This window comes from Eubalaena glacialis, chromosome 16, assembly GCF_028564815.1.
Source record: "Eubalaena glacialis isolate mEubGla1 chromosome 16, mEubGla1.1.hap2.+ XY, whole genome shotgun sequence".
Lineage (NCBI taxonomy): Eukaryota > Metazoa > Chordata > Mammalia > Artiodactyla > Balaenidae > Eubalaena > Eubalaena glacialis.
This window is the reverse complement of record NC_083731.1, coordinates 69,956,461-69,983,300: the sequence shown is the minus strand read 5'-3', so window position 1 is coordinate 69,983,300 and position 26,840 is coordinate 69,956,461. Positions and strand designations below refer to the sequence as shown.

At 40.1% G+C, this 26,840-nt stretch overlaps 1 protein-coding gene and 1 pseudogene across 1 annotated transcript in view; both read left to right on the top strand.

Annotated features, from left to right (window-relative positions):
* HTR2A (5-hydroxytryptamine receptor 2A) overlaps positions 1 to 26,840 on the top strand; it is a 58,033-nt gene that overhangs the window by 12,457 nt on the left and 18,736 nt on the right. The gene's annotated exons all lie outside the window — the stretch shown is intronic.
* LOC133076565 (prefoldin subunit 4-like) lies at positions 19,893 to 20,298 on the top strand (annotated as a pseudogene).

The following is a 26,840-nucleotide window of genomic DNA, read 5'->3' as shown; positions in this document are numbered from 1 at the left end:
ACATAGACTTTTATTTTTATATAATTTTATCTATAAATGTTCTTTTCTCCTTTACGGCTTCTGAGTTTTGAATCATTACTAAAATTGCCTTTCCCACTACAAAATTATAAGAGGAATTCTTCCATATTCTCTTCCATTATTTTTATGGTTTTGTTTTATACATTTAAGTTTTTGACCCATCCAGAATTTAACCTGTGGTTTAATTTTATTATTTCTACACAGCTACTTATTATACCCCTTATTTCCCCCACTGATTTGATATGTCACCTTTAGTATACTCAGTTCTCATGTATGTATTTGGGTTTATTTCTGGACTTTATGTTCTATTGATCAGTCTGTTCATTCACTTGCAGTATATTTTTAATTGAGGATATGTAATATGGCTTTTATTATCTCTTAAATCTAGTATTCCTTCATTGCTTTCTTTCAGACTTTTCCTGACCATTTTCATTTGCTTCTTTGAGTTTTTTTAGGAATGAGCTTCTATCTAGTCCCAGAAAAGAAAATTTTATTAGAGCTGCATGTAACTTTTTAAGTCAACTTTCTAGACCTTTTTCCTGGCATACCTGTGTACTATTTTTGGTCTTGTTTATTTTTTGTGGTTTGTAAGCGGCCTCAAATTCTATATGGAATAAAGTGAAAGTATATAAACAAATAAAACCTAAAATTTTAGCACTTAGGTTTAAAAAATTTTGAATGCATGTTTAGGTCCAAAAGGAATGATAGTGAAATATGTATGTTGAGTATTCCTATCATAACATATCTTCTGGGGAAAAAAATGGCTTGGAAAAACACAAAATAAATTGGCTGAATAAAATGGGCTCAAAACCAGATGGTGTTCTGTTGCCCTTTAGATTGGGGGACATCCCTAACTCCACCGTCAGAAACAAATATATCTGAGGAGCCCACTTGGGAGTCTCTCCTCTAGGACCTTACAGGTTTATGCCCGAGTCCCTTACTGCCAGGAGTCAGCCTAGGAACTGGGTTTCAGATACTCATCATGCAACCAGGACAGGAAAGGACTTGGGTTACCTGTTCTCTCTCCCACTGCTTAGAGATCACATTGTAGGTGAGCATCTACCGAGATACAAAAGGAAACTTGTGAAGAATTAGTCTAAGTCGCCTTTCCCTCAGTTTCTCTATCTTCTAATTTCTCTCCTGGGTGAAGTAAAATCGCCTCCCCGTTTTCCCCATCTTTTTTGTCCCTGCCTCAATGCATTAGCACATCAGAGGTCCAGGAAGGAGCTCTGGGCACTGCCGCAGCCTGCAGGTGAGCAGGTTGGTGTCCAGGAGCAGGGATGCTCACAACCTTGGCGAGAGGGGCTGCTGGCCTTCCCTAGGGTGCTTCAGCACCAGAGAGCTGCCAAGGAGCCAGCTGTCACTGTCACTGCCCTGAAACAAATCCTCTGCAGGGCCGCCACTCAGCCCACCGCCTTCTCTTGACCCCTGAGTGCAGCGGTCATATCCCTTTCTGTACACGGGTGGAGGGAATTTAGGGACATCTCCCCCACCAGACCACCTCTTCTCATACTTAAGAACATAACATCACGAAAAAGACTGTGCTCTTGGAGGATGTGTCCTTGGTTGTCCTTCAGGACACTGTCCCATGGGTAAGAGGAGGTTTACTGGCCTGGGCAGCTCAGAGCCTTCCAGAGCGACAGCTGACTTCTCTCTGCATGGCAGACTCTAGCCATAGCCATGGGACTACGTGCTGAATAAAACAGCACTTAGTAGCATACACTCTCCGTGGCCACGGGAAACTGGTGGGCAAAATTAAGAAATGACCCAATGAAAAAGAATCACTTTATCCTCTGTTAATTTGACCTTCGTCATAGACTGAGTTTCTTGGCTTTTGGTTCATCATTCTTCCAAGGAGAAGAAGTTAGAGGAGGAAGCACAGGACTGGGACTCCTATTGCTTCTGGCCACTTAAAGCAGAGGACGAGCATCCACATATCGCCCCCTCCTGCCCTTGGACTGTGTCAGGAGCTCACAAGCTATGGAGGCATACACTTGCTCCAAATCTATCCATCCCTTTTGGGCCCGCAGGTAGGAATCTTCACTAAGTCAGGAGCGATAGCAGATCATCTGATCAATTTGTTATCACCTGCACCCTTTGTGCCCTGGTACCTGTTCTTTCAGTGGCCTAACAAAACGCCAACCCTGCACAACCAGACTTTACTGTTGCTGCGTTCTGTAACCAAGCGCTCCTGGAGAAAGTCACATGCTGTGAATCGGACACCACCTATCTGTGGTTTGCAACCTTGCCTCGACTCTCATTGCTATCAATCCTTTGCTTCGTCCTTAGTGGATTTTTTCAAGTCTTTTTCCTATTCAAGTCTTCTTATCAACCCCGGGTGCCATTCTCTAAGCAGACCATCTTATTCCCTTTTGCCCTAAGAAGGGGCCATCAGGCGCAATTCGTTTTCTGTTTCTACTCCCACGTGCCGATTCCACTTTCAGTTCTCAATTTCCAAATGGGTATCCCAAGAAGACGCAGGTTCTTCCGTACTTTGTCTCTACCTCCTGTCCCTCCCAGAAGAATCTTTCTTGACTTCTCTCCATCTCCCTCCCTCTGATTTATTTTAATTCCCTCTGAAGATTCTACTCATTTGCTCTATTTTGTCACCTCTCGTTTATACCTCCAAGCACCATCCAGCTTTGACCTCCCTCCTTTTTACTGTTCTTCAAGGTCACCAAAACCTTCCTGATTCCCAATTAAATCCAAAAGATTGTTTCTATTTTAATAATGTACTCAGGTAATACATGAATACATCCTCAATGTGAGAAAGTCAAACGGCTCCAACTATAGTGAATAAAAGTGAACTTGCCCTTCATCGCTCCCTGTCTCTCCAGACCAGCACCCACAGGTACTGTGCAGACCTTGAACCTCTCTGTGACCGTTCAATGTAGAGCACAAGCAGGAGAAGAGGGAGTCTTGCCAAGCAAAGCCCCCTCAGTCCCCTTCTACTGGTATATCCTTCGACTCTTGGGCTTGCATTTCAAGCTGTGCCCTCCAGACCCTGCTGACCGCTGCTGCAGTTTTTTCTTTCGTTTTGGCCCTTCCTTCAACTTCTACTTCTCTCTAAACCAGGTCCCATCTGCTGTCTTCCAGAGATTCCTCCATCATTTGTGAAATACTAACGAGCTGACATTTTCTTGGGTTGTTATAATTTATTCTGATCAATGTGCTTTATCTTTTTTAATCATTAAATGGAATTTTAGGAGGGAGTATAGACACATGGACACGTGCTTGGATACTATCTTGATCCAAATTTTATTTATACATATCATACCCTTATCTACTATTCTTTTATGCATTTATTTGTGTGTATTGACGTCTCCTCTTCAAAACTGTCTCCTTCCTCATCATCTTCCCCTCCCTCTCTGATCTGTTGCTTTTGGAAGCTCCTTTTTTCTCTTATTCCTTATATGGTAGTGTTCTCTAGAGATCCATTCTCTACCTTCTTATTTTTTCTCCTCCGTGCTTTTGCTGGGTCCTTTCCATTTCCATGGCTTCAGCTATTAGCAAAGCACTGAGGAACTAACAAATCTGTATTCCAGCCCACAGTGCTCCCCAGGGCTTCAGACTCCTGCATCCAACTATGTGCTGAGCGCTTCTAGCCGGGAGGCCCACGGGAACCCCGGTCTTACCAGATCAAAAGCTGTGCTCATCGTCTGCCATTCCTCCTCCTGAAATCTCTATCTTAGAACATGGCATTAATATCTGCTCAGTCACTCGATACCCAAAATTCCTCCCCTTCCTCACCTCCGCATCTAAGCCATTGACTAGTCCTTTGGTTTTTCGGTTTTTACTTGCTAGTTGTTTCATACATCAGCCTTCTCTCCTTTCATTCCGCCCCATCATGTGTCCTGTGATACTGCACACATTTCCCTGTCCACAGGGTTTTGGGTTTTTCTGTTTGGTTTTTGCCGTCAGTCTCCACCTTGTCACCATAGTCACCCTATGAAATAAAGGTTTAACTAAATCACTCTCTTGTTGGAAACCCCTGAATGACTTTGCTGCCGATGGATTATAGATTCTTCGGTGAGAGACACAAGGCCCTGTAAGTATGGTCCCCATCCACACTTCCATTTCAACTCCCACCATACTTTGCCTCACATTTTCTTCTCCAGTTACAATAAACTGCCCCTAATTCCCACGTCATTTCACCTTAATTTTTGCATCTTCTGCTTCAAATGCCTTCTCATCTCCTTGCTTGGTTAATTTCTACTATTCTTTCGGCACCACCTCCTCCAGGAAGCCTTCTTTTTTTTTTTTTTTTTTTTTGGAAACAACCAGCATTTTATTATCTTTCCAACTCTGTGGGTTGACTTGGGCTCCACTGGGTGCTTTCCTGCTCCATGCGTTGTTGGCTGGGCCTCTAGTCGACAATCTGGAGGCTTTTCTGAACTGGACATCTGCCATGGAGAGCTCACATGGCTGGTGGTTGACACTGGCTGTCGGCTGGGAGCTGAGCTGGGGCCAGACACTGAGTGTCTCGGGTCTCCTCTCCTCCAAGGAGCCTTGGGCTCCTCAGAGCATGGTGACTGTGTTCCAAGAAGGAGTGGAAGCTGCCAGGCTCAGGAAGCCTTCTTGATTTCTCCCTTTTCTCCAAGGATTAGGTACTTGCCCTGCTTGGAGTCTTCCACAACCTTTACATGTATTATCTTTTCACACTTTATAATCATCTGTTTATTCCCTCACCGGATGAGTTCCCAGAGAAAACAAAAAAATATATACTTCCTCTTAAGCCCAAGTTATATAGTAGATAATGCCTATCCAAAAATTAATTTCTAGAGTCAGAGGCTGAAAGCATCTTTAAGAAACTTATTTCCTTGTGCACTTGGTTTCAGAAAGCTATTTTTAGATTGCTTTCCCCATACTCTATGAAAGCCTAACATTTATATAAAATAACTACTTTCTACTTAATACCAATCATGTTGTGGTTATTATAAATGCCTAATTAGTAGGGTCTGTAAGAAAGATGTGGAATTTTTTCCCCACCAGATGGTGAGTTTTAGTTTGAGATTTTAAGACCTATTTGGAAAGTGTGGGACAGTCGTCCCACTCCTAAGCCCAGTTCTCTCATGTCAGAATCTACATAGCATCTCAGGGTAGTTTTCCATTGGCTGCTTTTTTTTTTTAAACTCATTATGAGAAGGCAGGTAATGTGTCTCTTAGAGGCCTCATGGGTCTCCCAAGCAGAATCTCACCGCTGCAGCTGGACATCAGTGGGGTCTCCACATTCTACAGTCCAGACATCAACTTTGCAAGTTCAGATTTTTCCCCTGCTTTGCCCAGGAATAATCACACTCTGGGAAGTTGACTTATATGAGTCAAATTCCAGTAAGCTGACTTATTTAATACACAGGTAATATATACCCATTTTCCTGGACCCATTCACCGGCCTGGGAGTCTCCTTCCTGGCAGGGCAATCCTTTCAGATGGCCGTGCGAAATAGCAACGTGAAGTAAGGGAGGATCCATAATGGGCCAGAGGCAGTACAAGCACGTGAGGGACACAGTGAGAACTGAACAAATATACAAGCACGTAGCAAAGGGTTTGACGCATACATTGAAGCTTTTTTAAAACGTGAATCAAAATATAAGTACACAGCAAAGGGCTTACAGTCTAATGGAGCACGATCTATAACAGAAACCAGAATTTGCCATTATAATAAAAATGCAAAGAACTCCGCAGAATTGGGGATGAGAGAAGGTTGTATGAAAACAGACATTTGAGTGGAGCTTTGAAAAAGGGGAAAAAGTTGGGAAAATGGAGAATGACACAGAACTCTGCAGAAAGAGAATAATGCAGGCAAAAGACATGATATAGCTTGACAAACAAAGGATTGAGATATCAAAATGTCCTTTAAAGGATGTCTAAATTCATCTAACTCTAACTGATGAGTTAGATGCCCTTTTCCACTCTACGGATATTTGTCTTTAAATAAGCAAGACCGGTCATCAAGAATCAGAACATCTTTCCCCTGGACAGCACTGAAAGAATGCTGAAGATTTCTTAGCTCTCGGACTCTTTCAATATTTCATCTCAGTCATCAAAATAGTCCATTATATATAAACATTATGGCTCTAAGATGGCTTGCATTAGTCATGTTACAGATGCTGGCTAAGAGAGGCACCTTGGAGTCTCGGATAAACAGGAAGATATGGTTCTATCAGAAACATTTTCAAAACTTTCTTCGACAGAGTTGCTTCTAGGAAGAATTCTGCAGATGAAGAGTTTCATCCATTTTATTATGATCCTTCTTGACTTTAATTCTAGAAGGTGGCACCTTCTCGTCTTGCCCTGTATCCTGCTCTCTTGCTTAGTGAGGGGTAACAGCCTTTTTTTGGCCACAGGGTCCGGAAGCGTGAAGTATGCCAGTACTTTAAAATGTCTTCCTAAATTTAGTTTCTAATCTAGCCTCATATTTCTTATTTTTTTAATTAAAGCTTGATTTCAGGAGTTAGGACTGTCGGCTATGGTGGGGTGTAGAGGTGAATAGAAACTTCTTGCTCAATTCCTATTAGAATATGCCCATGAGAACCTTTATGATAAGTTATCAATGCTTGCCATTATCTTAGATTTTTAAAACATTTCCAAAATTAGTTAGTTACATTTCTCTATATTCCATAGGATGGATTCTTTTTCATATTCCTATTCCTTTTTAACTCCCAGATGAACCACTGTAAAGGTTTATATGGGTGACCTTGTTTACAGGCTGTACTCAGATGCTTAAAACATGACCAAGTTAATGCCCACTGTGTGTTTTATTCAAAGAAACCACCCAGTTTTTACATTTGATATAAGAACTTTGGAAACCACCCAGTTGACATAGAAACCAAAAGTCTGTCTACTCAGGGGTTCTCTTTTTTCCTCTAATACAGCAATTAACCCACCTATTGGGTAAGGGCTGTTGCTTATTAAACTTTTTGTTTCATCCCATGAAAGATATTCAAGCCTGTCTGGAAGAAAGTTGATCTCCATTTATTGTTTGTCTTTGGCACACTGGTTATTTTGTCTATTTCTGTTTTAGGCCCTGGTTTCTGAACCCCTGGTAGATGTCCATGATGTACCACAAACCATGTACCTGTGGTTTCTCTACTTAAAGGGAAAGGAGGGATGCCTTTTATGTTTCTCAGCTACCCCAACTCTCCAACATCTTCCCATACAAGAGTCTGTTGGCGTTCTGTTGCGGCTCCAACCATTCTATTCAGGCATCATCGTTCTTAGATGTGCACTGAGCCATCATGCTTTGGATGGTTGGGATGCAGAGACAACAACCCTGCCCTTCTATCAGTGTGTTTAACTGACATGCTCCCCAGATATACTTGAAGACAGTATCCCGGTTGGTTTTGTCTCCTAAAGACATCTATCTGACCCATATAAGATGGGAAAAAAGTCTAGATTTAACCACATATAGGTGCTCAATTATGCTTGTTGATTGAATAAATAAAAGGAATGAATGAACAAAGAAAGGAGGGAAAAAAGAAGAAAGAAGAGGATAGGAAAATAAAGGGAGGAAGAGAAACAGGGTTTCCTAGAAGCCCTTGTAATTTTTCCCTGATAGCAAGTCATCTTTAGAATGTCCACCTGTGCCCATTTTGCATCTGGGGGCGTCACCTGGCAAAGGACAGCAAATGAAAATTTACAAGAACATCTCAATTGTAACTTCTCTAGTATTTTCACAGATTTAATGTCTGTTTCCATAGAAACAGGTTTGGCAAGGCTCGTCATAGAAGCTAAGAATGAGAGACACATACCATGAAAATTTCACATTCTAACTTTAAGCAAAGGTAACTCATGGTTTTGTCTTTTCAATAACTTAGTGCTTTAAACTCAGCATCAGAGAGCCTTATTAAGAAATAGTTTCATTACATTAATGAGGGTTTCATTTTTGACTGTTTATGTATATCGTAAAAGTGAAAGCCATTACAGGAGCAGTGTTACTAGGGAATGTCCTCGGGGGAGTGGAGAACTTCGGGATTCCGGGTATGGCCTTCAGAACGAAGGCTCCACCAGCCACCCTTTCCTCAGTGAATGGTCTTAGCCAGCACTTGCTCACCTGCCTGTTTTGTTTTCTTCACGTTTGGCTAAACCATTTATAAGTGTTAGAGAAAACTGAGTGAAAGACTCAAAGATAAACAGTGAACTAGTTTTCTAAGCATCCCTCATAACCACTCTCAGACCAGTTTCTGAAACAATGTGAAAGACACAAAAATAATGACCTATCACTGAAGACCGTTTCACCCTTGGATGAGAAACTATTGCTGTGAAGGATGACTTTTCTCTAAGGAAACAATGGAATTGTGTTAGAATCACAGGAAAGTGCATATTCTTAGGGCCCACTCCCAGATAATCTGATTCAGGAGAAACCAAGGGGAAGCCCAAGAATTGGTGTGCACCAAGAAGCACTGTCTAAACTATCAGTTTAGAATTGGGATGGACTTTTTAATGTCTATTCTCATGGATCGCCTCACATATGCACTTTCTAAAATTTCAGATAAGTACATTGCACGTACCCTTGTTTGCAACGAACCAATGATAGTGTTGCACAGAGCTGTCAACCCATGCAGTAGACCATACTGGGTTTTTAACCTCTCAGGTGCAGGGAGGGGTCATGTCTTATTGTCTTTGATTCACTCATCACTAGCACAGTAGGCACTTGATAAATGCTGGCAAAACTGACCATTAATGAGCCAATCCTGATTTCCTCAACCAGGTGCATTGGCCTTGATTCTTTATAATCTTTTATCTTTGATTTAAAAATCTAAATTTAAGAACGGTTTTCATTCCAAACTGGTCAAGGTAACAAGGTACCTTCTCACGTTTCAAAGAGCACCATGATATTTTAAAGCTATCATTGCACATCATGAACGTTAACAGAATTGAAGAGGAAGAAATAAAAGATACAACTGAAGTGACTTCCCTGGACGTCTTTTGAAATCATAAGACTTATGTGGGATTTGTCTAGAATTAAATTACATTTTGATAATCCTTTCCGGCTCTATAATATTTTCTACTGTTAGGTCTCAATACCTAAGATTGTCAGCAAGCCGCTGAACAAACAGGCTTTTGTTCTGGTACAGAGGGATTCTATTTCGACCTTCAGAATTATGCTTAGAGCAAGTTGAGTGTCAAGATACAGAGAAAGGCACTGAAACCTCTTACTGGCCTGACCAAGACAGGTGGTGTTATCTCCAACTCCCATCCATTTGCCTACCTGGAGAGTTTACTAACACTCTGTAATTATTGATATTTTGAAATAGAGTTGGTTTTGGTCAATAAATCACAGACCCTATCGAGAGAATAACGCTAAAACGTCTATTTTCAGAATGATTTGCTTGTTTTTCTTTTTCCATAATGGTTGAATGCAGAGCAGACAATTGATTATTTAGCAACCCAATCAGTGGCTCAGCAGCCTGAATTAGGCCAGGAGGGGACTGATGGACCAGAAGGGGTTCTCTTTTAATCCAGCTTTAAGTGATAAAAGACAGGGTTTTGTGATTGATTTCCTTTATTGTTTTTCAGGTCAAAATGGACCTGTTTAGTTTATGGGCTTTTAACAGATTTTTCACAAGCTATGAAATACGAATCAGGTTGCATTTATATTTCTTTAGAAAGCTTTTTCTGCATTAAGCTTCTAGCATGCAGAAAAGTCTAATTACTGATCGGCTGAAATAATTCTCACAATGTAAAATATCCTAAAAGTTAAAGGAGGAGAGAAGGGATGATGGGTTTGGTTAATTTAGTATTAACAGCAATAAGCTAACAACATTTTGAAGATGAATCTTCCAGCACCAAGCTCCTCTGGCTATAATACATTGTCATGCACGTGCAGCACTGGGTACGAGCAGAGTATTAAGACCCAGGCAACCTGGGCTACTATCCGGCTTTCTTCAGAATACAGGCTGTGTATATGTTTCCTCACTTGTAAAATGAGTTTGGACTACCAATTTCCTAACTCTATAGTCCTATAGTTATATAAAAGGAACCCTGAAGTCTTGGCATTAAATGAGAATATTTCGTGAGATTCCAAGCAACACTTCATTGGAGTTTAACTTATAACACCTTTAAACCACTGATTTAACTCTACTGTCATCAACTGTAGCCCAATTTAGACATAAGCCTTCAGACTAAAGTTGAATATAATTGATACAGCTCCAGGATAAAGGGAATCTAGTTCAAAACACCAGCATTACTTTGCACAATAGGTAATTACTAGAGAGAGAAAGTACTGAGCCCACCAATATATTTCACTTTTCCTTTTTTGAAAACAATTAGAGCAACAGCATTAGAAATATTTTATTCCTAGAACTGTTTTTGTTTTGACTCCCACATAAAATGTATTTTAGCAAAGATATTGTATATGCTATTCTACATTCTGATACATCATATAATGGTGTATTAATGTGTTTTTATTTTTCCATATGGGTTTCATAATTATGATTTTAATGGCTACAAGTTATTCCCTCATGTTGATATATTATACTCTATTAGCCATTTTCCCAATTCTGTTTCTAGTTTTGACTAATAAAGTAGTGTATTCAAAACAGTAGCTTGGCATATAATTTGATCTTATTCTATCCCTACAGTAGTCTATTTGTCCTTTCAGTTTCACTTGCCTATAATTACCTCAGATATATTTACTTTGGTCCCAATAATTTTACTTTTTCAGTTTTAAAAATCCCTTGACCAATTTAGAAGCTAAATTATTTAAAAGTCACAAATGAAAGGTATGTACATTTAAACAAATTATGGTTAAATAACAAATTTGCCATTTTCAGTATACAATTTAGGAGTATTATATTCATAATCTTATGCAACCATTACCATTATCTATTTCTAGACTTATCACCCCAAACAGAAACCCTGACCTTAAGCAATTATTCCCCATTCCCTCCTTCCCCCGCCCCTGGTAACCTCCAATCTACTTTGGATATGAATTTATCCATTCTAGGTATTTCATGTAAGTAAAACTTTGTCTGTTTTTGTCTGGTTTATTTCACTTGTCATGTTTTCAAGGTTCATCTATATTACAGCACGTTATCAGAACTTTATTCCTTTTTATAGCTGAATAGTCCATTGCATGTACATTTTATCTGTTGGACAGTTGGGTTGTTTCCATCCTTCAGCTATTGTGAATGATGCTGTAAAAGAACATTGGCATACAAGGATCTGTTTGAGTCCCATTTTCAATTTGGGGAATTTACTGAGGAATGTAGTTGCTGGGTCATATGGCAATTTTATGTTTAGTTTTTGAGGAACTGCCAAACTATTTTCCACAGTAACTGTGCATTTTTCCATTCCCCCCTGTAATGTACAAGGATTCCAATTTCTCTGCATCATCGCCAAAGCTTGTTATTTTTTGTTTGTTATAGCCATCCTAGTAGGTGTAAAGTGTTATCTCACTGTGGCTTTGATTTGCATTTCCCTAATGATTAGTGTTATTTCATATGCTTATTGACCTTTGCATATCTTCTTTGAAGAAATGTCTATTCAAGTCCTTTGTCCATTTTAATTAGAATGTTTGAGTTTTAGGAATTCTTTATATATCCTGGATATTCAACCTTTGTCAGATACAATTAGCAAATATTTTCTCCGATTCTATGGGTTGTCATTTTACTTTCTTGATAGTGTTCTTTGATGCACAAAAGTTTAATTTTGATTAAGTCCAACTTTTTCTTCTGTTGCTTGTGCTTTTGGTGTCATCGCTGTTCTTTGAATCTAGTTTCCCTTTTTACTCCCTTCCAATTCCTTAAAGTGACTTTATCACCTCAAGTATTACTGTTAAATAGTAAGCCAACAATAGTTATCTGAGAATAAAAAAGTAGACTTGCAAAAAGTGTTTTTCCTATAATTATTTTAAAATATTTTAAAGTATTGAAATTTCTATGTGACAATGTAAAAAGCTGAGAATAATTTTTCCATCTTTAGAAATGGCAATCATCCAGTTGTTAGTGAATGTAGATTACTTTATAAGCCCTTTTGGATACTTCAAGGATGAATAGCCACCCTAGACTTCCTTGGGGAAGTGCCTGAAGATAAATGATGTAAATTCTGTATAAAGGATAAAATAGAAACTCGGTCAAATACAGGGAATTTAAGGTATACCCCCTGTGAGTAGTCTCTCTCAAAGAACTAGGTATAATAGTTATATATCTTTAAAGGTGCAGTTCCCTAATTTGGTGATGATATTTTAGGGAAGTGTTAGTTTGTAATTCCTTGAGTAGGAGTTTGCTTTTGGTCATATGGTCAATTCCTCCAAATACATCATCTTCTGAATAGTTTTGTTCTTAGCCATGCCTTCACCCTCAAAGACCTTGTACAAACGTTAAATCTCAATACCAAGCTGTCAGAGTTTTGCCTTCCATTTCATCTTCAAGCTGCATTTCCAGCCACACAAACACCTTCAGTGATTCCATTCAGCTTGACTCTCTGCCCTGGCTCTGGCAGCATCGCACATCCAAGAATGCTGAGCGTTCAGATTATTCAAATGTTATGTGCTCCCTGAAGTCTGACCTCTTTAGGGAAAACACATCCCCATACCTTTAGAGAGATGGGGAAAAAAATTTGTTTGAATATGGAAACAGAGTTTCCACTGATAATATAAACTTGTGAACTTAACAGACTGACTAGGTTTCCCAGTTGCCTAAGGAAACCAGCTACTTAAGAATTGACCCCCTCTTTGCAGCAGTGCTGAGACAGTTGATGAACTATTTCCTACGTTATCTGGGTATTTTGTACTCAATCAGGACAAAGTTAAAATTTAGACTTCAGGAAATTCTTCAATAATTTGCTTATAAGGTATATCATCATTTCTTACATTCCTTTAACTATTCCCTTGGTCTAACAAAATTGCTAATTCATTCAAAAAGTGCACATGAAGACTGAAGCGTGCAGCTTAGATTTTACTTTACTTGCAAGGTAACAGGTTAGCCTGCTACAGTTTCATGGATGCTGGCAGATGACATGAGACTCTTGGACCAGAGATTCCCAGCAGTAACAGCCAGAGTATCATCATTTTCTTGTGCTGGTTGCCTGAGCCCTGTTTCACGCAGGGCAATGCCAAGGGAGCCACAGCAGACTGCACAGAGAAAAGGAATCTGAGTGTAACAAACCCAAATCCTTTATGATAAGCAGTAAGCAACCTCCCCTTTGCTTCAGATGGATACACTATATCATCCAAGGTTGTTCACTATTCAGACATCCTTGAAAAGATACTCTGGAGAAATAGCAACTCAAAGTTCCATGAAGAATTGTCTCCACAATTTTATAATACATTGTATTCCTATTAGTACCAGGCTCTGTCATAATGTTGATATAAATTCATAAATGGTAGACTGTAGAATAAGACATTCAAATTGAAAATGGCCCCTTCCCCGAGACTGGGAATTTGTTAAGATTTGGGGGTTAGCCTTCACTTTCCTGGATGAAGGTCAGCTGTAACCAGCTTGTAGAATAGATATATTTTAGATATAAGATATATGCCAGATAACTTTATGTCTACTACATGATTAGCATATAGTAAGCATTTTAAGAATATGCTGTTGTCATTGTTATTAGTTCCAGGCAAGGGTCAACAACTAGTTTTTAGTTTCCTATTTTCCTGTTTCTGGACTCAATTTGGAAAGTTCTTCCCAAGATAGGTACATGTTCTATTAGGTACATGTTCTATTGCCTCATTTGCTTTAAGCCTTTGCTCAAATGCTTATTTCTTGTGAGGCCTCCCCTGATCTCCCCAGAGAAGTTATCACATTCTCTCCCATCTATTCCCCATCCATTTATCCATTTTCCCCCTCTACCTTATTTTATTAGCTTCTATTATATATTTACTTATGATTTATCTTCAGCTGAAATGAAAGTTCCATGAGGGTAGGGGTTTGTAGTCTACTTCACTGATGAATCTCCAGCCCCACATACTATACCAAGCCCAAGAGTTGGTGCTCAATAAATTTGTTAAATGAGAACTAGCTCAAGGAGACTAAGTAGCTAGTCAGGATTTCATAATTAAGAAGGCAGAATTGGTCAAATGCACGTCTTCTGACTTGAAGTCCATGACTATTTCCACTGTGCAGCAGTGTCTTTCCTCAGCCTCTCCCTACCCTAAGGCCTTTAGGCAGGTCTAGGGTGGCTCTGCCCAAGAGCTGAGAGACCCCAGGAAAAGGAGGGAAGCAGAGAAGGGAGAACTGTGAGGCCAGGCTAAGGCTGAAGGACGGGTCAGCTTCACAGGTAAGCACATCAGGAAGCGGATCACTTGATCCAACTGTATCTGTGTGAGCCGGCCTCCTGGGCTAATAACACAGATGCATTTCTCTGAGCCCTGGAAGTGTGAACTGTCAGAAGTCTAATCTCTCCAAGTCAGGACTGCTCAGAGTAATAAACACTTTAGAGAATTTTAATCTACAAAGCAATTTATAAAACTCTTACAAATGAATCCTCTTAGGATTCCCAGGATGTGGGCAAGATAAAGACAGCAGAACTTGAAAATAATGAAGACAGCAAAAAGGTCTCATGAGATGGCTGGAGGGAGCCCAGAAAAGCTTACCTTGTTCTGAGCATCCACACGTTCCCATTGCTGCTAACAACTTTTAGGAGTGCTTCAACTTTGGTCTGTGTATCCTCCAGTCAGTGATAAATGTTGATGAGCATTCCATACTTCAGATTTATCCTCCCCCTGCCCCCAATAGCACAGGTTGTGTATATACATATACGTACCCATATATACATATACTCTAATTAAATAACCCCAAAATGTTTTTGCCTTGAATGCAATAGCTCTGAACTGTAAGACAGCCACTAGACATGTCTATTGCTATTTAAAGGTCCTATCTCCCTTGATGATGGCATTTCAAAGGGTTAGCTCCCTGGTCCTTGGGAAAGACATTCCTAGTTGTAAGACTTGCAAGAGGCTTTTTAAAAGATTTTAAGCCCAAAGCCAGAGAAAGAATTTACAGCTTTACAAAAGAAAATGCTCTAAGAGAAGGGAAGGGAATGTCTCTTTCCTTATTTTTAATAAGGAGTATTTATCCTCTTGCTTTTAATTTGTATTTGCCCTTAAAGTCTATACAAGTAATATGCTAACTCAAAGTTGTATAACCATTTATAATGTGACTTTGGCTAATTGCTGGGAAAATAAGTCTGAATTAAAGAACCTAAGTTACAGATTTTAAAAGAAACTTTTACTCTCAAACGTACATGGTAAAAACAGGGTTATACCAAAGAGACTGTCAGTATAGAGGTCCTTGATATTTTCTTTGAGGATTAAATTGAAAACTTGTATAATTAGTGATTTAAGTCATTTACACAGAAATGACCAACGAGTGCTTAAAAGCATTCTACTCTTTTAAGTTAATATTTCCACCAATAACTTGTTTTATTTGTAGAACAAATGTCATTTTATAAGTAGTACCAGTATTTTTCTACATAGTCCAAAATAGGGATATTCAAATAAAGTGTTATAATGAACCAAGCAAAGAACTTAATTTTCCTTGGGTACATTGCCTTACTATAGTTCTTTGCCTCATGTGTTGTGCTATTGAAAATGTTGCATATAACAATCATATGCTCTCACCAACTTCCATTATAACTTACGACAACTAACCCCCTATACTACTTTATTAAAAAGTTCGATTTCAGTACTTGATAAGATTCACAATCAAGAAAGCCATACCATTATTTATGTCAAGGAAAAGTCAGCTGTGGTCGATGTACTCTGTATATTTCATTCTCATAAAATGCCTTCATGGTAATCAACTGGTCACAAAGGTGCCAAAATTGTTTATATACTCATTAATACATATACCTATTAACCCGGTTAATTTGTAGATGAACACTTGAGTGTTTAAACCACCACAGGTTTGATTCATTATTCAACAGAATTCAGAGGTATGAGCTATGTAAGTAAAGACCTTTTAGTAACTTTTCAATGGCTTCCCATCGCCCTTAGGATGACTGTGAAATGCTTTTGTTAGGCTTAAATGCTAAATAATTCCTTCTGCCCTCAGGCACCTGCCCATTTCTCCACCCTCACTTCACCTCACTTGCACCTTATCTCCCTTAGGACCTGCCTACTCTTCCCCCAGTTACTAGACTCTTTGGCTTCAGGGTTGAAATATCATTTCCGATCCCACCCACCCTTCACTTCACTTCTTACTCTTCCTGTAAGTCTTGCCTCCAAGTTCTGTAAAGTGGAGTATTTTACCAGCAAAGTTCTTACCAATTAGAGGACACTCTTAGAGTTAACTGACCCAACAGATGTTGTAAGTTGTCTTACAAAGACTTTATTTAATAGGAGTCACTAACAACTGCATCTCCCAATCAAGGGTCAGCCAGTTTTTATTTCCCCATTTCTCTTTCCTATTTGGGTGGTTTCTCTTTGGGGGCCTCTATGTCCCTCAGAGCCACCCTGGATCTATCCCAAAGTTCTACAGTACTTTTTTCCCTGCTAATTTTCCTTGTCCTGCTTATATTTTATTAAACTTGATAGTATAGTTTGCCTTCCCTAATACATTAATTTGCATAGAGCGTATCTTACACAGTGCTTACCTCTATTCTTAGATTGTGGTACCTACAGAATAGGCCCTTAATGACTGAACACACAGGGGGGAAAAAATGTTTTTTCAAGGAGCTACTTGCTGTGAGTCATCTCCTCTAAAGTGTGAAATGCTTAAATTGATTGGTTCAAAACCGTATGCATTGGCTATATACTGTGTACCAACTGCTGGGCTGAAGTACACTTAGAGAAGGTACAATAACTTGATTCATTGTAATAGTCAAATCTGACAAGGAACTTCTTCGCTGTCGTCTGGTTCTCTATTTTGCATGCTTGCACAGAGGTCATTTTAAAGTCCGCAGCTAATTTCTTATGTCAGAAATTAGTAGGATCCTGCCCCAACTCCCAGGAACTAAAGGGCAGGCAACAGCAAGACAGTCTATTTTTGTCTTCTAAAGGGGGGTTGTCCCCACATGTATCCAGTATTCCTCATTACCTTGGGCTCTTTGGCAATAGGTAAAGGCATAAAACAAACTGACTTCAGTTCGGTAATTAGTGATCCAGGAAGTCTGGGCAATAGATTAAGCCAGAGAAGGAACCTCCTATTCAGAGTTGTAAGAGAGACACAAATGGGCTTTTCCACCTCTGCAAAGTAGCACTTGGAGGAGGGGAAATTTCTCCAAAATAATTCATTCCATCTGCTTCAGCCCCTACAGGACTTCTACTTGGGATAAGGTTTTAGTTGATAAGAGCTAATGGGTTCTAAGTTATCACCCCTTCCAGAAATGGGTGCATTTTAAGTAGAGAGTGCCAGAAAGATCAAGACGTACGATATAAAGAAATGAATCTGTGATGGGAAAATTTGGGGAAGGTGGGAGAGACAATTTGAAAACAGACCTTTCTACGTCTCCCAAACTATATCACAAGGGCAAGTTTACTCCTTGGCCCACAGCTGATTGAGGATGGGGGAGGGGTGGTAGAAGGAGCTGTGTTGGTATTTGTCGCTGGGTCATGTGTCTAGAGGTACTGAAAATTTAATAATGGTTTTGGGGATAAGGGAAGGACATTTTTCACAATCTAAAAGTATGTCAGTGAGAAGGAAGCTGCTTAGGAGAAAAAATAAAATAAAATCATATCCTTTGGAATCCCAAACTCCAAGTTTCAGAAATGCTAACACTCAATAGGATTTCATCTTATTCTCCTTTTCTTGCTTCTAAGCTTTTCTCCTCCATTTGGCTCTGAACCTGGTTGCTTTCTTCATTTTATCATTTTGGTTCAGTTTCCTACCAGCTGTTATGAAATGACTAGGTCCTTTTACAGGGATAAATTCCTATTTTCCCACTTAGTTTCCCATTTCTGCCTACAACAAAAACATCTGGTGATTCTAATATTAAGTAATCAACCTTTTCAACATGGTGATTAAAAGATATATATCTGAATTTGCATTCATTTGTAGAAATTCTTCCTGGGAGCCATTCATTTTTCATCAAGCTCCCTGTGCTTTTCATTACTTCCTTCCATCTCCCTGTGGTCGACCTGCCTGAGTAAGCAGCTCTATTTCACTCCAATCTCTTGCTCGGCAAATGTAAAACCATTAGCAAATGTTAATAATAGTAACCCATCAGCCTTCATTATTTCAGTAATGAAATCTGTCAAGGTCAGCCACTGATAGCTGTTAATGACCACTTTGTTAATAAATAGGGGGTAACTGCAACAATATTCATTTTAAGCAAATAAAATATATTCTGATTAAGAATTCATTCTGCCCGGTTTGAATCCAATTAAGCCAGCTTCTGGAGAAAGGCTCACTCAGGATCTCTCTGCTTAAGAATATAGTCACACAGGGTGAGAGAGTGTCATGGACATATATACACTACCAAATGTAAAATAGATAACTAGTGGGAAGCAGCCGCATAGCACAGGGAGATCAGCTCGGTGCTTTGTGACCACCTAGAGGGGTGGGATAGGGAGGGTGAGAGGGAGGGAGATGCAAGACGGAAGAGATATGGCAACATATGTATATGTGTAACTGATTCACTTTGTTGTAAAGCAGAAGCTAGCACACCATTGTAAAGCAATTATACTTCAATAAAGATGTTAAAAAAAAAAAAAAAAAAAAAAGAATATAGTCACAGAGACAACATAGTATAATTTGGACTTCTTAGCTCCTCCTCTCTTTGGAAGCAGCAGAGATTTCCTTCATCCAAAAGAAAATAAAGGAGCTCGCTCTGCAATCCTCCTTTGCCACAGACCTCCCCATCTCAGGCCCAAACACAAACCTACACCCACACACCCTCCCCCCAGTTTACCATAACTGGCACCATGGTTTTGCTTTAATTTGTTCACATTACCATTGGGGATTTCTTAATTAGTATGGAGGTTTCCATGTATTATATAGCAACATAAAGTAGACCTAGACCTCAGATTAGAAGTCCAGCCAGGGGAACAGTCAAAATATTTAGTACCCTTTATGACACAGACGCCAACCCAGGACCCTATAGTACAGTGAGAGACAAATATGTAAACAAAATATAATTTGAAGCAGATAAAAGTGCTATGAACGAACAGGACATAGTACCACGATAGTAATAATGGTAACTATTTAGAGAAGATGTTCAGGAAAAGCTTTTCTGACCATTTTTATTTCAGCTGAAACTTGGAAACTGAGTAGCCATACAGTAACATCTTGAGGCCTTGGACAAATTATTAAAAACCTTTGGGTCTTTTATTTTCTTTTTCCCTGTAGTATTTTCTTTTTCCCTGCATGTTGAGTATTGCTGTCTCCTTAGAGAAAAGCAGTTTTTCAGAGTGAAATAATTCCTGAGCCTTAATATTGAGAGAAAAGGATAATGTGACATCACTACAAATACTTCACTGCAGATCAACGTTACAATTGTTTCTTGTAGTGAACAAGAATTCCAGTCTTTTAACAACTCATGGCTTCAGTAGAATGAAGAACCAAGGGTTATGGCCCATCTATCCTGCTTTTCTCAATAGCTACTCCTTCCCTTCACCCATCTTGTCTAACTTATCAAGTGGCCAAGTCAGAACCCTGAACATCATTCTTGCCATTTTCCTTGCCTCCCAGAGTCTATGGTCATGTCTATTATTTCTGTCACCTCAATATCACCTGATTTCATTCCTTTTTCTCCATCCCCTCTGCCTTGGCATTCATCTGAGACTTTACCTTTTGACAGGAATCGTGCTATATTCTCTAAAGTGGTCTGACTTATTCCCATTTCTAGTTCATGCTCATGTTAGTGGCCAGTCTAATTTGTAAAGCACAAATATAACCAGGTCTATCCCTCTGCCTAGAATCTTATTGGCTCCTTCCTAGTTCCTTGTGCATAAAGCATGACATGGAAGCCTTATCAAGAATTATTCTCGCAGGATGGTGGCCACCATGAGGAAGGTGGCTGCAGAAGATGTCAATGTTACTTTTGAAGATCAACAAAAGACAAACAGATTTGCACAGAATACAAGTAGAATCACAGAGCTGAAGGAAGAAATAGAAGTAAAAAAAGAAACAACTCCAGAATTTAGAAGATGCTTGTGAGGACATCATGCTTGCAGACAACGACTGCTTAATGATACCTTATCAGATTTGTGATGTTTCCATTAGCCATTCTGAAGAAGAAACACAAGAAATATTAGAAGAAGCAAAGAAAAATTTGCAAGAAGAAACTAACACCTTAGAATCCAGAATGGAATCAATTCAGCGGGTGTTAGCAGATTTGAAAGTACAGTTATATGCAAAGTACGGGAGTAACATAAACCTTGAAGCTGATGAAAGTTAAACATTTTATAATACTTTTTAAAATGTTTAATAAACTTGAATATTCTTTAAAATGATAATTTCCCTTCTCCAAATGATGTGGAAAGCAAAACTTTTTTTTAAAATTTTCATTTATTTAATGGAAACTTGCCTATTTTCAGGTCTTGCTTATTTATATTTTTAAAAGACAGTATTCATCTATGTATTTTGCATAACAATTATATCAAGTATAGGGGCTTTATGTCATGTTATTAAAATCAGTTAAGCAATCATTTACGTTTCTATATTATCATTTAGAATATTTGTGCAGTTTTTATTACAAGAAAATTTAACAGTTAAAAAAAAAAGAATTATTCTCTGCCTTTCTACTCTATCTCAACCCTGTTATGCTACCGGCAACTCCTCATTGCGTTCTAGTCTCTTTCATCAGGATGTTCCTTCTCTCTGGAGCATCTTCCCCTTCTTTATTACGACCACTACTGTTCACCCTTCAAGACTCAGCTCGGCACTCATTTCTTCCTAGAGTCCTCCCCTGACAGCTGTCTGAGGGGCTTGTCCTGGAGGAATCCTTAGCACCTTCCTTGTCTAGACTCATATCTGTTTACCAAGAAGCTTCAAATCAGTGTGTCCAAAACTGACTTATGACTTTCTCCCTAAAACTTGTTTTCTATTTCAGGTTCCACTCTACAAAGCTAAAAACCTTCAGTCTTCATTTTTCTTCCTGTACCCACACCTAATCACTAAGTTCTACCAATTCTCTTAATGTCTTATGAATCCTCGACTTTTCTCTGTCCCCACTGCTGTCTGTCACTTTCTCACCTTGTGTACTGCATCAGCCTCTTTACTGGTCTAGTTCCCTTCTGATCCATTTTCCACACTGCCAGACCTTTCATCCGATCATTTCCATTCTCCGCCTTAAATCATTTAATGGCTGCCCATCGCCCTCAGGATAAAGTTAAAACTTCTCCAAATGGCTCACAAGGCCCTTCAAGATATAGCTCTTGCATACTTCTTCAGACTCATCTCTCTCTGGAGGATCCTTACCTCATATTGAATGACTTTCAGTTCTTATTATGGGCTGTGCTTTCTTGTCTCTAGGGAATGTATCCAATTTGTCTGGATAAAGCCTTATTTTTGAGGTCTCAGTTTTTGATCCCTTTCTACAGAAAGTTTTCTTGATCTGTCCCCAAATCCAAGTGCCCTTCTGTGCTCCTCATCGTACCCTGAAACTGCTGCTACCCTAGGATGTATTATCCTGTTAGTAATGCCTTCTACTGAACTGTAAATTCTGATGTCAGGGACTGTTTCGGCCAAGGTTGTATCCTTGGTGCTCAGCATCATGCCTGACACTTAGGAGACATTCAAAAATTATTTTCCCCATAAATGATAAGTAGTTAGATAATGATATCCCTTTAACCTAAGTTACAAGCCTTTTCATAGGAAACCCTGATCCCAGGATGAAAGTACTGTGAGAGAGCATATATAAGAACCACCATACTAGATATACCAGTAGCCCCGTTCGCCCTAGTATTTTGTACTAAGAGTTGAACAGGCTTCACTAGAGAAGCGCAAGCTGATCTTACCTTTCACAAACTTTAAGGCATATATAAGACTCGTACTGACTTAACAGATCGATATTCCATAAGGTACAGGGCTAGCCAAGCCCCACATCCATTTAGAAGACTCATTTCTATTCAAAACCCCACTGCAATTTTTAATCTCTTGAGTTTCATAAGCTCATAGTGAGTGAAGTAACATTCCTACGTCTTTACTTCCTACCTGTCTTTGTTGGGAAAAAGAGAGGTTACGTAATTAGGTTTATTGAGAATTCACTGGAAAGATAAATGCAAACACTAGGTACAACTTTATTTCAAGTCTTTTCTAAATTGCCTATTAGGTTGATTAGAAAGCCATGAGGGATTACTGTTTTGCTTTATTTTAATGAGGGATTTTTACAGAGAAAAACTATTCAAATTGGGTACTCTTATAAGGAGAATGAGAATCATATTGGCAGGACACAAATGCCTGAACCTTGTTCTTAACCCACTGTTTAGAACACTTTCAGTTTTCCAAGAGAAATGTACAACCAGAGATGAAGCAGGACAAAGGATTGCTTTGTTCTACTCCTTTTGTCCTAAATCCAGTCTCTTATCTTGAATGTCAAGAATATACCAGCAAGAAAGAGTTGTAAGTATCAGATGGTGGTAGCCAGAGGAAAGACCCTTTGCCCCAGTGCCCAGGGTTGTTTAAGACCTTTGGTAACTCTTACTTCTAGAGCCTCCACCCACATCATCTTAAACATGTACGTTCAATGTGGCATATTAATGTAGCCAGGTCAGCTCTGATCGTTAGATGTTACATGGTATCGACACTTAGATGTTTATTTTGAAAAGGTTACATATATGTGTTTCGGATTTTTTCCAGATCTTAAAATTTTCATAGGCCCTTCAGAACACCAAAAGGTCCCCACCTGCCACCCCACCTCAGAGCTTTTTAGGGAAAGCAAGCTTTGGAGTTCTGTCCCCTGTTATAGTTTGCCTGGCTACATGTAATAAAGAGCATCCACAGACGCAAAAGCAAAAGCCAAAGAAAAAGGCGGCCAGGGTATCTCCCAGCTGGGAGCCCCTTCACACTCCAGACAAGGGAAGAAGTGGAAATGAGAGACAGCCCCCCAGCCCACCCTAATGAGATCTATTTAGGGTCTCACACAAGAAAAATGTTAGGTTGGATCATGTGAAACTGTACTTTCTGAAGGTCAAAGGCGGCTAACTATCAGCCTTTTCATGTTTCAACCTAATAATTCAATGAGTGTCCTTGAATCTGACCGATCCATAGCGTCACTTCTCCGGGGAGGCAGAGTGAAGGAAAGAGGGTGTACTAGTTTCCTAGGCCGCCATACCAAAATGCCACAGACTGGGTGACTCAAACAGAAATGTATTGTTTCACAGTTCTGGAAGCTAGAAGGCCAAAATAAAAGCATCGGCAGGGTTGGTTCCTTCTGAAGGCTGTGAGGGAGAGTTTGCTCCATGCCTCTCTCCCAACTTCTGGTGTTTTGCTGACAATCCTTTGCATTCCTCGTCTTGATAGATGCACCACCCAATTTCTACCTTAATCTTCATGTAATGTTATCCCTGTGTGTTTCTCTCTGCACCCTAATTTCCCCTTTTTGTAAGGTCACCAGTCATACTGGATTAGGGCTCATTCTCATGACCTTATTTCAACTTGATCATCAACAAAAACTATTTTCAAATAAGGTCACATTCACAGATACTGGGAATTAGGACTTCAACATCTTTTCCAGGAATACTCTTCAACTAAAACCAGGGGTTCGGGATGGGTGGCAGGGGAGAGTGGGACGTAATCTATTGTCTTAACCAAACGCTGTGATCTGTTTTTCCCTTATCAAATGTTAATTATATGATCACATCCCTGAACCTAGGGAGTCTCTGCTGACTTCTTTTATTAGTGACGTACACCATAAAATCCCCAGGAAAATTTCAGCCTAGAAAGAGTTGAAGTCAGGTAGGGCCAGACCTGGAAGAGTGATATTTTATTCTAATAGAGGCTAAAAAAGAAAAAAGAAAAGGAAGAAAAACAGACCACTACTGGAATTCCTGACAATAAAAGTCAATTCTAGCAGCTTCTACCTCAAGCCAGTACAAGCCTGAAATGAGCTAAATTGTATGAGCTCTATTATGTGCCCCTCTTGTAGGCTAACAGAGGAGTCTAATTAACTAAGTTTTAACAGAGTCTAAAAGCAATCGTAACAGAAGAGAGTACTAAAGTTATGGCTCACAGTCACGGAGGAATACCTAAGCCTTTGATATTTGTAACACCACCTGCTAGATGATTCTCTTATTCTCAGAGCATTGATCCTCCCGTCACACATCAGTTAATGAACGTTTCTGTCCTATTCACACCACAAGAGTTCAAGTTCAGCTAACATCTGTGAGCATCTCCTAAAAGATGCCACTGGGGGCCTTGCCGCTTTCTCTCATTTAATCCTCACAGCAACTCTGAGGGATAAACTTTCTTTGTTAGGAAAGAATCAAATCCCAGACTTGACACTGTGTCCAGAGCCCTCCCCCTACAATTTGATAATGTTCTGAAGGAAAATATACGTGCTGCTGATGACCGGGACCCTTCTGGCTTAGTTCCTCAGGCTGGTTTCCCTTTAGTCTTCCAGGTTGAAAAGTAAGGAAGGGCCTCCAGGTGCTATTACAAAGGCAGATTCACTGGGACTGCAGACTACTTCTTCTAAACCTAACAGAAGAGGGGAATTGGGGAATCAGAGAACTAGCATAAAAGCTATGAAAAACCTCTAGGAAAACAGAAGGTGATCAGGTCCACACGTGGGAGACACATAGCCCAGAGGGGAAAAGTGCCGAGAGCCACAGACAGTGTAGTGGGCTCCCCCTTAGAGCCACTGCCCTTGGCCGGGACTGCTTGCCTGGTGACCAAACAGAGAAACAGAAACCTTGGCTGGTACCTCCTCCAGCCGGTGGGCTAAGTTCAGGCCAGGGCTGCAGATCTTGGCCTTCGCAGCACATAAGAGTCACCTGTGGAGTTTTAAAACCTTCTGTCCTAGGCCTCACCTGGGGCTCAAAGTCAGAATATAGGTTCAGTCCAGGTGTCAGTATTTTAAAGCTCCGAGGTGATTCCAACGTGCTCCGAGGTCGAGAACCGCCGAATCAAAGCACAGGGAAAGGAGAGAAGCAGCCAGCTGGCCCCCGAGCTTTCTCTCCTCCTGGTCCTCCCAGCCCAAGGGATAGGGGATTGGGAGCTAGAGCAGCAGCCCACGCAGGTGCCGTGGAGGCATCCAGGCAGGGTGTGGGCAAATGGGGGATCTTTGAGCCCACCTTTTAATGCTAGAGGTCCTCTGCCCTAAGGTCCATCCTCCCCCCCACAAAAGGAATCACCGGGAGGCACACAGGCTAGGGCGTGAGCTGTAAAACCCCTTCTCCTGCTGTACACAATCAGCTGTGGCAGCTTAAATCCTCAGAACAAACTCAAGAAAAAATACTTAGGCCTATGAGAAGCAAATCTATAAAGGAAATACTAGTAGCCCAACGTTTACCTGATCATTCAGAAGTAACACACCATACAAAGGAACAATAACAACCACACAGATTGACGCAGGCAGCAACACTGGATGCAAAAAAGATAACATAAGAATTCCCAAGACCTTTATGACAAAAAAGCCTTAAACTATTATAGACAATAAGACTTGGCCAGTTAAAAAGATACAACATGTTCATAGTGGGATAATTTGACATCGTAAATTGCAGAACTAAGATGTTAGTTTCCCCCAAAATTAAACCCACAGTTTCAATTCAAATATCAAAAGGATTTGAGGAACTCGACAAAGTTATTGTAAATGTTTATGGGAGAACAAGTCCATCACATCAGTAGCTTGTATGAGGAAGAGGAAGGACCAAGGACAAAAGGCAGGGCTTCTGTCCCCCAGTCTCATGCTTATTTCACCCCACGTGGCTACAGCTGTGAATTGCACTTTAATAACAATAAATAAAGGTGAAAAGCAAGGCTGCTTTTCATATTGTGGAACAGTTTTCTTCCTCACAGGAAGGTTTAAAAGTTCATACATGAGCTTGGATGGCATCAAAACTCATCAAGTTTTGAAGAGTCTGCCGGGTGAATCTCACTCCAAATGAACAAACGCCATGCCATCAAAACAGTGGGAACAGAGGACGCTGTGTACAAGCAAAGGCTGGAGAGGCCCCACTCTCTGACTGACCCCCTGAATGTGCCTACTTACAGCAACACCCAAGTATCAGAGAAGGAACCGGTCCAGGCAACGTGTGTTCCCTTCCTGTTGCTGCAGTAACAATTATCACAAACTTAAGCAACACTTCTGTCAACTTAAAAAAACACACACAAATGTGTTACCTTCAAGTCTAGTTAGAAGTTCAAAATAGGTCTTACCGGGCCAAGTCAAGACATCAGCAGGGCTGCGTTCCTTCCAGGGGCTGGGGGAGAAAGCATCACCTTGCCCTCTCCAGCTTCCAGAGTCCACCGGCCGCCATCTTCCAAGACTGAATCACTCTGACCTGGCTCTCCCGCCTCCCTCTTCCACCTTAAGGATGCTTGTGATTACAGTGAGCCCACCTGGATGATCCAGGATCCTCGCCCTGTTTGAAGGTCAGCTGATTGGCATCCTTAATTCTCATCTGCAACCTTAAGTCCCCTTTGCTGTGAAATACAACGTATTCAGGTTCCCAGAGTTAGATGTGAGCATTTCAGGGGATCATTATTCTGTCCCCCACAAAATGTATCAGTTCAAGAATTTAGTGGGCTGGAGCTGGTTAAACAGTATCTTTGCTACTGTCACAAAGTTTAGAAAAGCAGTGAGCGTATCATCAAGAAGTCCACAGTTTACTTAACCGGATCCACCACTACCCCACATGCCCAAAATGTTGTTAAAAGGAGGGTCTCTCTCTCTCCCACTTGCTCTAAAACCATCCTACCCTTATAAACTGGACAAATGAGCAATTTTTCAGAAGTTCCTGTTTCCATTGTATGAAAGTTGTCTTTTGTCTATGTGAA